We start from the raw sequence: 9,077 nt of genomic DNA on the forward strand, positions 1-9,077 counted from the left end.
CCCGCGGCCAGGCCTAGAACCAATTAACATCAATAAACAAGAGATTACTATTTATTACTATTTAGCGAGCAGAAGTAGATTTGGTGTGCGTAAAATGCAGCTCAAATAAGTTCAAAATTGGATTATAAAAAATAATGTTTTATGTCATTCATGTAATGTAAAGATGCATCTTCACATTACTTTAAATACACATGTGCTCACTTTGAATAGTATGTACAATAAACAAAAAGACTACATTTGAAAACTACGATTCAGTTTAATCCAATATGTTCAAGCGTTGTGTTTATATTTCAGATAATGTTATCTACGTATGAAAAGGTAAAAAGTAGGTTGATAGGTCCAACGGGAAAAGAAAATTGTCTGAGGTGATCGGGCGCAATAATCACTAAAAAAAACACAGTGTCTATGCCAGGGACTGGCCCTGACAACATCCCTACTGTCAAACACAACAACTACTCGACCAGGGGAATCAAACGTACGGCCCGAGGGCTGGATCAGGCCCACGATCAGGTTTTATCCGGCCTGCGGGATGAGTTTGCTGAGTATAAAAATGAACCTGAAGTTTTTGAATGAAATAAACAGCTGTTCTAAATGTGTCCACTGGATGTCGCAATAGCAATTATTTGTATGTTTGTAGATGATGTACTAAATAAACCACATGTTAGTGCATCAGTCGAGGAAAATGATCAAATTACATAAATAACATCCTGTAATTTATCTTGATAGGTTTAAAATGAACACCAATAAGTTGAGTGATGAACATTATCACGCAATGTATTCAGAAAATATAAATAACGACAAATAAAGATAGAATACTATTAACCGCAACATGTAAGTGTAAAAAAAAAAAAAAAAAAAAACATTATGATTTGTACATTTTCAGAATGTGCTTGTTCTATTTTTAAACAAAGAAAATAATCTGAAGTTGTCTTTATTATTAGGTTATCGTGCCGTGATTTTACCGGTCCGGCCCACTTGGGAGTAGATTTTTCTCCATGTGGCCCCCCATCTAAAATGAGTTTGACACCCCTGTACCAGACACTACAAGTAAACAGACTTTACTTGTAGAGCTACTTCAAGATACTCAAAGCGTTTTTACACCATTTACCTACTGACGATGCGGCATCAGGAGCAACTGAGGATTCAGTAGCTTGCTCAAGGATGCTGAGGGACTGAGGATCGAACCCACAACCACTCTACCACACGACAACAAGAAACTTCTGGTCTCCGTGCTTTCCGACAATACGTTCTACACCAAGCAATCAAATACACCAAGTGATCCAAAAAATTATTTTTACATACTGTCTCTCTGTTTCAAATATAAATACTATAAAAATGATGCACTGTTATCTTTGAAAGGGGATAAACTTACAAAATCAGCAACTTCTGTGTGTACAGTTGTGCTCCAGTAGAAAGGCCTCGGTCATAAACTACACATGAGCCCATAACAAACGTATGGTTTTATGTGACACATTGGCCTGCAAGCTCTTGTGACACGTGCATGATTGTTATTCACTACATTCTGAATATGCATTTGCAATTGTGTTTGGAATCACACATTTCACATGTTGAGCTCTTTGTCCTTGTTATTAATTCCTGTGGATTTCTTCATGCTAAAACAGTATTTGCTCATTTCAGGTTTCAACCTTGTTCAAAAGTCATTTTTGGAGCAGCCTACATATGGATGTACTGTTTTTGTATCATTACGAAACTTTCCAATCATGAAAATTAATTTACATACTGTAATGCAACTGCCAAATTGTTGCATGTGAGCTGTGTATTTTTTGTTAAAACATACTAAACTTAATGTTTTTGGATAATTAGATATGACAAGAAATTGCCTTTTTCATCGGGACTTCACCTTGACAATTATTTTGTGGGGGTTTTTTGTGCTAGGGTTTTGGGATGTAAATTATACCTCTACCCTCTCCGGCACATAAAGAGTTAAGAGCAACGATTTTGTTGGCAACGTTGTATTCTTTGCCAGGCTTAATGACATCAAAATGTTAGCGGCCTGCTTAAACTCTGGGGTCCATGCTTGGATTTTTTTGCTTTTATGTTTTACCCAAAAAAAAATCTATTTATATTGCTTCGGTTGTTTTTAGACTGGACACACTGACCCTTTTTATATTTTGACACACTTGAAAATCACCCAAAAACCTCAACTCCCATTTGGGACAATTTAGATTTTTTTTTTTTACAGTCAAAATATCTAAAATCTTTTTATGCTTTATAATGTGAATATGGAAATGTATTAAACAACAAATGTTAATATGGTAAAATACCCCGGGATAGGAGTTTAGTTGGTCCTGTGACGCAGCTCGTAGTGCGAAACATTGAAATGAATGGAAAACTATTTGGTCGGTGCACAATTTCAACATGTAACATGCCTTTTAAAAGAATAAATAACTTTTAGATTAAAAAAAATATTGCTTAGTTTGTTTTATGAAGCAATGGTATCTTTTTACTGTTTCTCCTTTGGCCTGCTTATCCATCAAACTCACCGTCAGCAGCTTTTCCATATTTTCATGGATAAATGCCCTTTTTTTAGATATTATTTTACCATTCTCAGATTTTTTTATGATGTCTTTCTTTAAATAAATACATATCATACACTTCTTCTCAGCACAGTCCTGAATACTCACTTTCAAAGTTATGTAGATCTCTAGCTGTATGCTATTGCGAGCGAGTAAGACACCAGATGTTTCGGTCGGATTTTACAAGGTTACCTTCGCAAAGCCAACAAGTGATGGGGGAGGCTCATAATTTGAATTTTGGTTCACAACCTAAAGCCTAACAATTAGCCGAGAGACAGCTGTAGCACTGTATTTACTTTTAAAGCCAGGTGAGGACTCAGGCAGTTACAATTTACTTGTACAAAACAAGTATGTGTACTGTTACAAAAAACATGTTTTTGTCAGAGGTGATAAAACATCAATGAAGATGATAGAACTTGGGCAAAGATGGCAGGACAAGGTCAGAAAAGGCAAAGAGTCCGTTGTTCAAGTCTTTTAAAGACATCTATGTCAGTTGTCCACAAGGTAGCAGTGTTTACTTAACCCTTCCTCCTCTCCCTCAGCAACCAAATGGGCTGTAATGCTTTGATTGGTTGACGTGGAGCTTTAGCACATTAATTTTACACGCAATAACTCCCAAAGGTTGTATATTGTCCACATCAGAATGTCTATATTTGTAAAAGTCACAAAAACCTGTGTTTGAGGCCAATGTGCTAATTTATCGCCTTCATTCTCCTCATTTATTCGATTCTCCAGGTTGCTTACCAGTTCCTTTGAGCCTACTAGTCAACAATTTAGCCTTTGAAAATATTGTGCATGTTAAATGTTCCTACTTGCTTGTTGTGTAAGTGTCGTGTTCTATTTGTTTTCTCACCTGTAAAAAAAACAACAACAAAAAACACTGGCTTTTTAACTCCAAAGGTTGTAGGAGAACATAAACAAAACATGCCTTGTTCACAGAGTAGTAGCGATATTAATGGTGTGGTGGTGATGCTATCTGGTTGGAATGCAAATAGAGGCTGTGAAAAATGTGATTACAAAATAAAAAGGTTTACATTTTTACGGCCGTCACATCTGACAATGTATTGAATTTGATGAAATATGAGGTTTACGTGCATTGGTGCAAGTGCCACTCCAGTATGCTGCACATGCCTTAGAACTCGCAGAGGTCACAGTTCACATTCAAAGCGTGGAGTGAGCGTATGCAGGGGCCCCGTCCCCACCCCCAAAGTCACTCGTACGAATTTTCTCCCACTTTCTACCTGTGAAATCATTCATACCTCTCAAAACTGCTCAAGGACCGTATCACCAAACAGCAGCAGTGTTTATTGCTACATGTTTTTTTACTCACATTTTTGTTTGGGTGCATCATTTAATGTGATATCTTTTAAGCTTGTAGTTCAAGTTGTTTTCTAGTTTTGTGTACTGACCATTTAAAATAGCTGTTTTGTGATTATTCTGTACAAGTATCATTTTACATGGTATATGACGTCGCAATAAGTTTGACTTGATAAATTGTAAATATTATATTGGGAAAAAATTCTCTTTTGTTATTGATAGTATTAATACCAATGGCTTTTTTTTTTTGTCTGGACACTATTTCAGTTAATGAAATAAAGAATATCATGTCAATGTTGGTTTTGTCCATGTTTGCACATGTATCCAACATACAATACAACATCTTACATAATGTGATTATTTAAGACAGTTTCGAATAGCACAATTTAATAACAATTAATAAGTACTCCTCAGCCTTCCCGGCAAGGTCTATTCAGGTGTACTGGAGAGGAGGCTACGCCGGATAGTCGAACCTCGGATTCAGGAGGAACAGTGTGGTTTTCGTCCTGGTCGTGGAACTGTGGACCAGCTTTATACTCTCAGCAGGGTCCTTGAGGGTGCATGGGAGTTTGCCCAACCAGTCTACATGTGCTTGGAGAAGGCATTCGACCGTGTACCCCGGGAAGTCCTGTGGGGAGTGCTCAGAGAGTATGGGGTAACGGACTGTCTGATTGTGGCGGTTCGCTCCCTGTATGCTCAGTGTCAGAGCTTGGTCCGCATTGCCGGCAGTAAGTCGGACACGTTTCCAGTGAGGGTTGGACTCCGCCAAGGCTGCCCTTTGTCACCGATTCTGTTCATAACTTTTATGGACAGAATTTCTAGGCTCAGTCAGGGCGTTGAGGGGATCTGGTTTGGTGGCTGCAGGATTAGGTCTCTGCTTTTTGCAGATGATGTAGTCCTGATGGCTTCATCTGGCCAGGATCTTCAGCTCTCACTGGATCGGTTCGCAGCCGAGTGTGAAGCGACTGGGATGAGAATCAGCACCTCCAAGTCCGAGTCCATGGTTCTCGCCCGGAAAAGGGTGGAGTGCTATCTCCGGGTTGGGGAGGAGATCTAGCCCCAAGTGGAGGAGTTCAAGTACCTCGGAGTCTTGTTCACGAGTGAGGGAAGAGTGGATTGTGAGATCGACAGGCGGATCGGTGCGACGTCTTCAGTAATGCGGACGCTGTATCGATCCGTTGTGGTGAAGAAGGAGTTGAGCTGGAAGGCAAAGCTCTCAATTTACCGGTTGATCTACGTTCCCATCCTCACCTATGGTCATGAGCTTTGGGTCATGACCAAAAGGACAAGATCATGGGTACAAGCGGCCGAAATGAGCTTCCTCCGCCGGGTGGCAGTGCTCTCCCTTAGAGATAGGGTGAGAAGCTTTGTCATCCGGGGGGAGCTCAAAGTAAAGCCGCTACTCCTCCACATCGAGAGGAGCCAGATGAGGTGGTTCGGGCATCTGGTCAGGATGCCACCCGAACGCCTCCCGAGGGAGGTGTTTCGGGCACGTCTGACCGGTCGGAGGCCACGGGGAAGACCCAGGACATATTGGGAAGACTATGTTTCTCAGCTGGCCTTGGAACGCCTCGGGATCCCCCGGGAGGAGCTTGACAAAGTGGCTGGGGAGAGGGAAGTCTGGGCTTCCCTGCTTAGGCTGCTGCCCCCGCGACCCGACCTCGGATAAGCGGAAGAAGATGGAAGATGGATAATAAGTATTTAAAACAACTCAGTGGCTGAATCCTATTGGATGTTGTGTCTTTAGTAGTTATTTAGGCACAGTGGTTGTCCTATACCAGGCGTCGGCAACCCAAAATGTTGAAAGAGCCATATTGGACCAAAAATTTTAAAAAAAACTTAAATTATATAAGTGTAATAATGAAGGCAACACATGATGTAAGTGTCTATATTAGCTATATTAGCCTACTATCAAAATTACTTTAAAAGTCTTATATAAGTGTTACAATGAAGGCAACACATGATGTAAGTGTCTATTTTAGCCTACTATCAAAGGATGGCCCAAATCTTCGTTGACAGAAATGTTGCATTTTAATTTTTATTTTACACATTTTTGCAACATTGGACAACATTAGTAAAATGGAGGCTTCTCACAGGCTGAAATAAGTTCTTCAAATTACTGGCTCACAATGGCCAAAGGTATAGATAGACATATTATCTGTATTACATAATGTGTCATGAGACAAATTAAATACACCGAGGACATAAGTAAAGGAAATTAAATGAGCTCAAATATACCTACAAATGAGGCATAATGATGCAATATGTACATACAGCTAGCCTAAATAGCATGTTTGCAGTCATGCATTGACCAAATATGCCTGATTAGCACTCCAGCAAATCAATAACATCAACAAAGCTCACCTTTGTGCAATCACGCACAGCATAACAAGTTTGGTGGACAAAATGAGACAAAGGAGGAGTGCCATAAAACACGTCTTTCTGTGGCAGCGTTGGAGAAAGTTGTACATGTAAACAAAGTACGGTGAGTTCCAGGATCGCTGAAATTAGTAGGACAAAACGGTGCTCGCCAAATACTCTCATCAGTGGAGCATGTATAACATAAACAGTGGATTGTCTAACAATTAGGAAGGTTTGTGTCATGTTTGTTCTCCTACAGAAGATATATTAAAACAAAACAAAAAAATGTTTTGTCTTTTTCCATTTTCACGCATCTCTATAAAAGAGGTATATGGAGCCACTAGGGCCGCCTTAAAGAGCCACATGCGGCTCTAGAGCCGCGGGTTGCTGACCACCGTCCTATACAGTCTTACCTCGATTATCACTGGAGCTATGTTCCACAGCCCCGTGGTAGGGATGCTATTTATTTTATAATTCTTACTACGTTTTTATAAACCCTCCACACGCTGTTAATAACCTTTCACGCATACTCTCTTAAACACTTTTTATATACCCATATTAACATGAAATATTGGTACTCACGAATGACGACGATTAAAAAATAGCTGCAGGAAATGATAATGGAGAATGGCGGTGTGAGCTAATTGTTTGCAGTCTTTTTAAGAGACACTGTCTTTACCATCTTCTTTATGTAGGATTTATTGATCTTGTAATGGCAGCCATCGTCGCTCGTAGTTGATTTGTTACCTTCTTTTAGCATAGCAATGAGTGTGACTAATTACAAAAAAATATTGCAATAAGTATGTACAGTACAGGCCAAATGTTTGGACACACCTTCTCATTCAATGTGTTTTCTTTATTTTCATGACTATTTACATTGTAGATTGTCACTGAAGGCATGATTACTGCTTTGCACACTCTTGGCATTCTCTCGATGAGCTTCAAGCACACCTGTGAAGTGAAAACCATTCCAGGTGACTACCTCTTGAAGCTCATCGAGAGAATCCCAATATTGTGCGAAAAAGTAATCAGAGCAAAGGGTGGCTATTTTGAAGAAACTAGAATATAAAACATGGTTTCAGTTATTTCACCTTTTTGTGTTAAGTACATAACTCCATATGTGTTCATTCATAGTTATGATGCCTTCAGTGTCAATCTGTAAAACGCACTGAATGAGAGGGTGTGTCCAAACTTTTGGCCTGAACTGTATTTACAGTTAATTTCACACAATTTATTTTAACACATGCTCCTTTACCTTATCCGTGAAGGTTACCTGAAAGGCAGAGAAGGTTGTTATAAGGTCAATGCATACGTCAGTGCAAAGATGATAAGTGGGGAGACTTTTCTGAGCAAATAATGAGGTGTGTTCAAGTGAAACACAAAAAACATGTCCCTGTATGACACTCTGACAACAAAATTGCATTTATGTCAAAATATAGAGATAGTTTTTAAGTTAATTTAAATTATGGTAGCAAGTAACCTCTGGTTAATCATGATTAATCCAATTCGATTGTCACTGAAGGCATCAAAACTATGAAGGAACACATGTGGAGTTATGTACTCAACAAAAAAAGGTGAAATACCTGAAAACATGTTTCATGTTCTGGTTTCTTCAAAATAGCCACCCTTTGCTCCAGTTACTGCTTTGCACACGCTTGGCATTCTCTCGATGAGCTTCAAGAGGTAGTCACCTGAAATGGTTGTCACTTCACAGGTGTGCCTTATCAGGGTTGATTAGTGAAATGTCTTGCTTTATCATTGGGGTTGGGACCATCAGTTGTGTTATGAATGAGAAGGTGTGTCCAAACTTTTGGCCTGTACTGTATATGTATATTAAACTACTTTAACATTTCCATGTTTTACCTTGGCTAGATCATGACATGAAGTAATATACGTACATGTACGTTACATGACTTCACATTGAACCTCGCACATCTTAAATTCTGGCTACGCATGACCTTTGCAACAGCCCCCTCTAGTGGGGAAAAAATGCTAAATTGTAACTGGCACTGTATATGGAGGGAAAAAAACCAAGATAAAAAGTATACCACCAACCTTGTCTCCTCAAGAACCAGGCGCGATGAGTTCTTCTTCTTCTTCTTTTCACTTTTACGGCAGCTGGCATCCATCTGTGTTGCATTACTGCTATCTTCAGTTTCAATTTATAATTCAATTACAATCTCTCCTTCAGGCCCAGCCCTAACCAATCTGGCGCCCTAGGCAAGATTTTAGGTGGCGCCCCCCCACATCGGCAGTGAAGTGTATATACTCACAAGAAACCGAATAGCTTTGTCTTTGACCTTTTTTTTTTTACTTACAACTAACCCTAATATATAAAGGGGTGGAAAAAAGTGACTATTACCTGCAGGTCAAACATTAGCTAACCAGAAGGCAATAACAATGTAAACAAAAAAACACCTGCTTAAAAGATCTAATACAAATGTCCCTGAGGAATGTAAGGTGGGAGTACTGTAATTAGCTAACATTACATTATTATTTTCCATAACAATTTAGCCCCTCCACAATATTAACCCGACGTTAAAACAGTACTAGCTATTTATTGATTAGCAATTGCAGAATCATGTAGCATTAGCTTAATGCTAAAAAGCCAGGTTACTATCACATTCTGTAACATACAAATAATTTCATGTAGGCTAACGTTACCTACCTGCTACCTCTGTCTTTTCTCGTTTCTCCTCTTCTTTTCTCTTTTTTCTTCCCTGGGCACCTGACAGTTTTGGCCGTTTAGACATCTTGTGTTGATTTTTTGATGTGGTGACGTCCAAAAAGAGTCATGATATGGGAAGGGAGGGGGCGCACCGTGCGGGGGGGGCGTAATGTTGTAACAAATCATATTTCTAT

General features: G+C 39.4%; 1 long non-coding RNA gene across 2 annotated transcripts in view; it reads right to left on the minus strand.

Annotated features, from left to right (window-relative positions):
- Positions 1-7,929, minus strand: part of LOC133576547 (uncharacterized) — a 61,563-nt gene extending 53,634 nt beyond the window's left edge. For both annotated transcript variants that reach the window (XR_009811656.2, XR_009811657.2), the window contains exon 1: positions 7,799-7,929. This is a non-coding gene — a long non-coding RNA (uncharacterized lncRNA). The remainder of the gene's footprint in view (positions 1-7,798) is intronic.
- Positions 7,930-9,077: the final 1,148 nt, after the last annotated feature.

This window comes from Nerophis lumbriciformis, linkage group LG34, assembly GCF_033978685.3.
Source record: "Nerophis lumbriciformis linkage group LG34, RoL_Nlum_v2.1, whole genome shotgun sequence".
NCBI lineage: Eukaryota > Metazoa > Chordata > Actinopteri > Syngnathiformes > Syngnathidae > Nerophis > Nerophis lumbriciformis.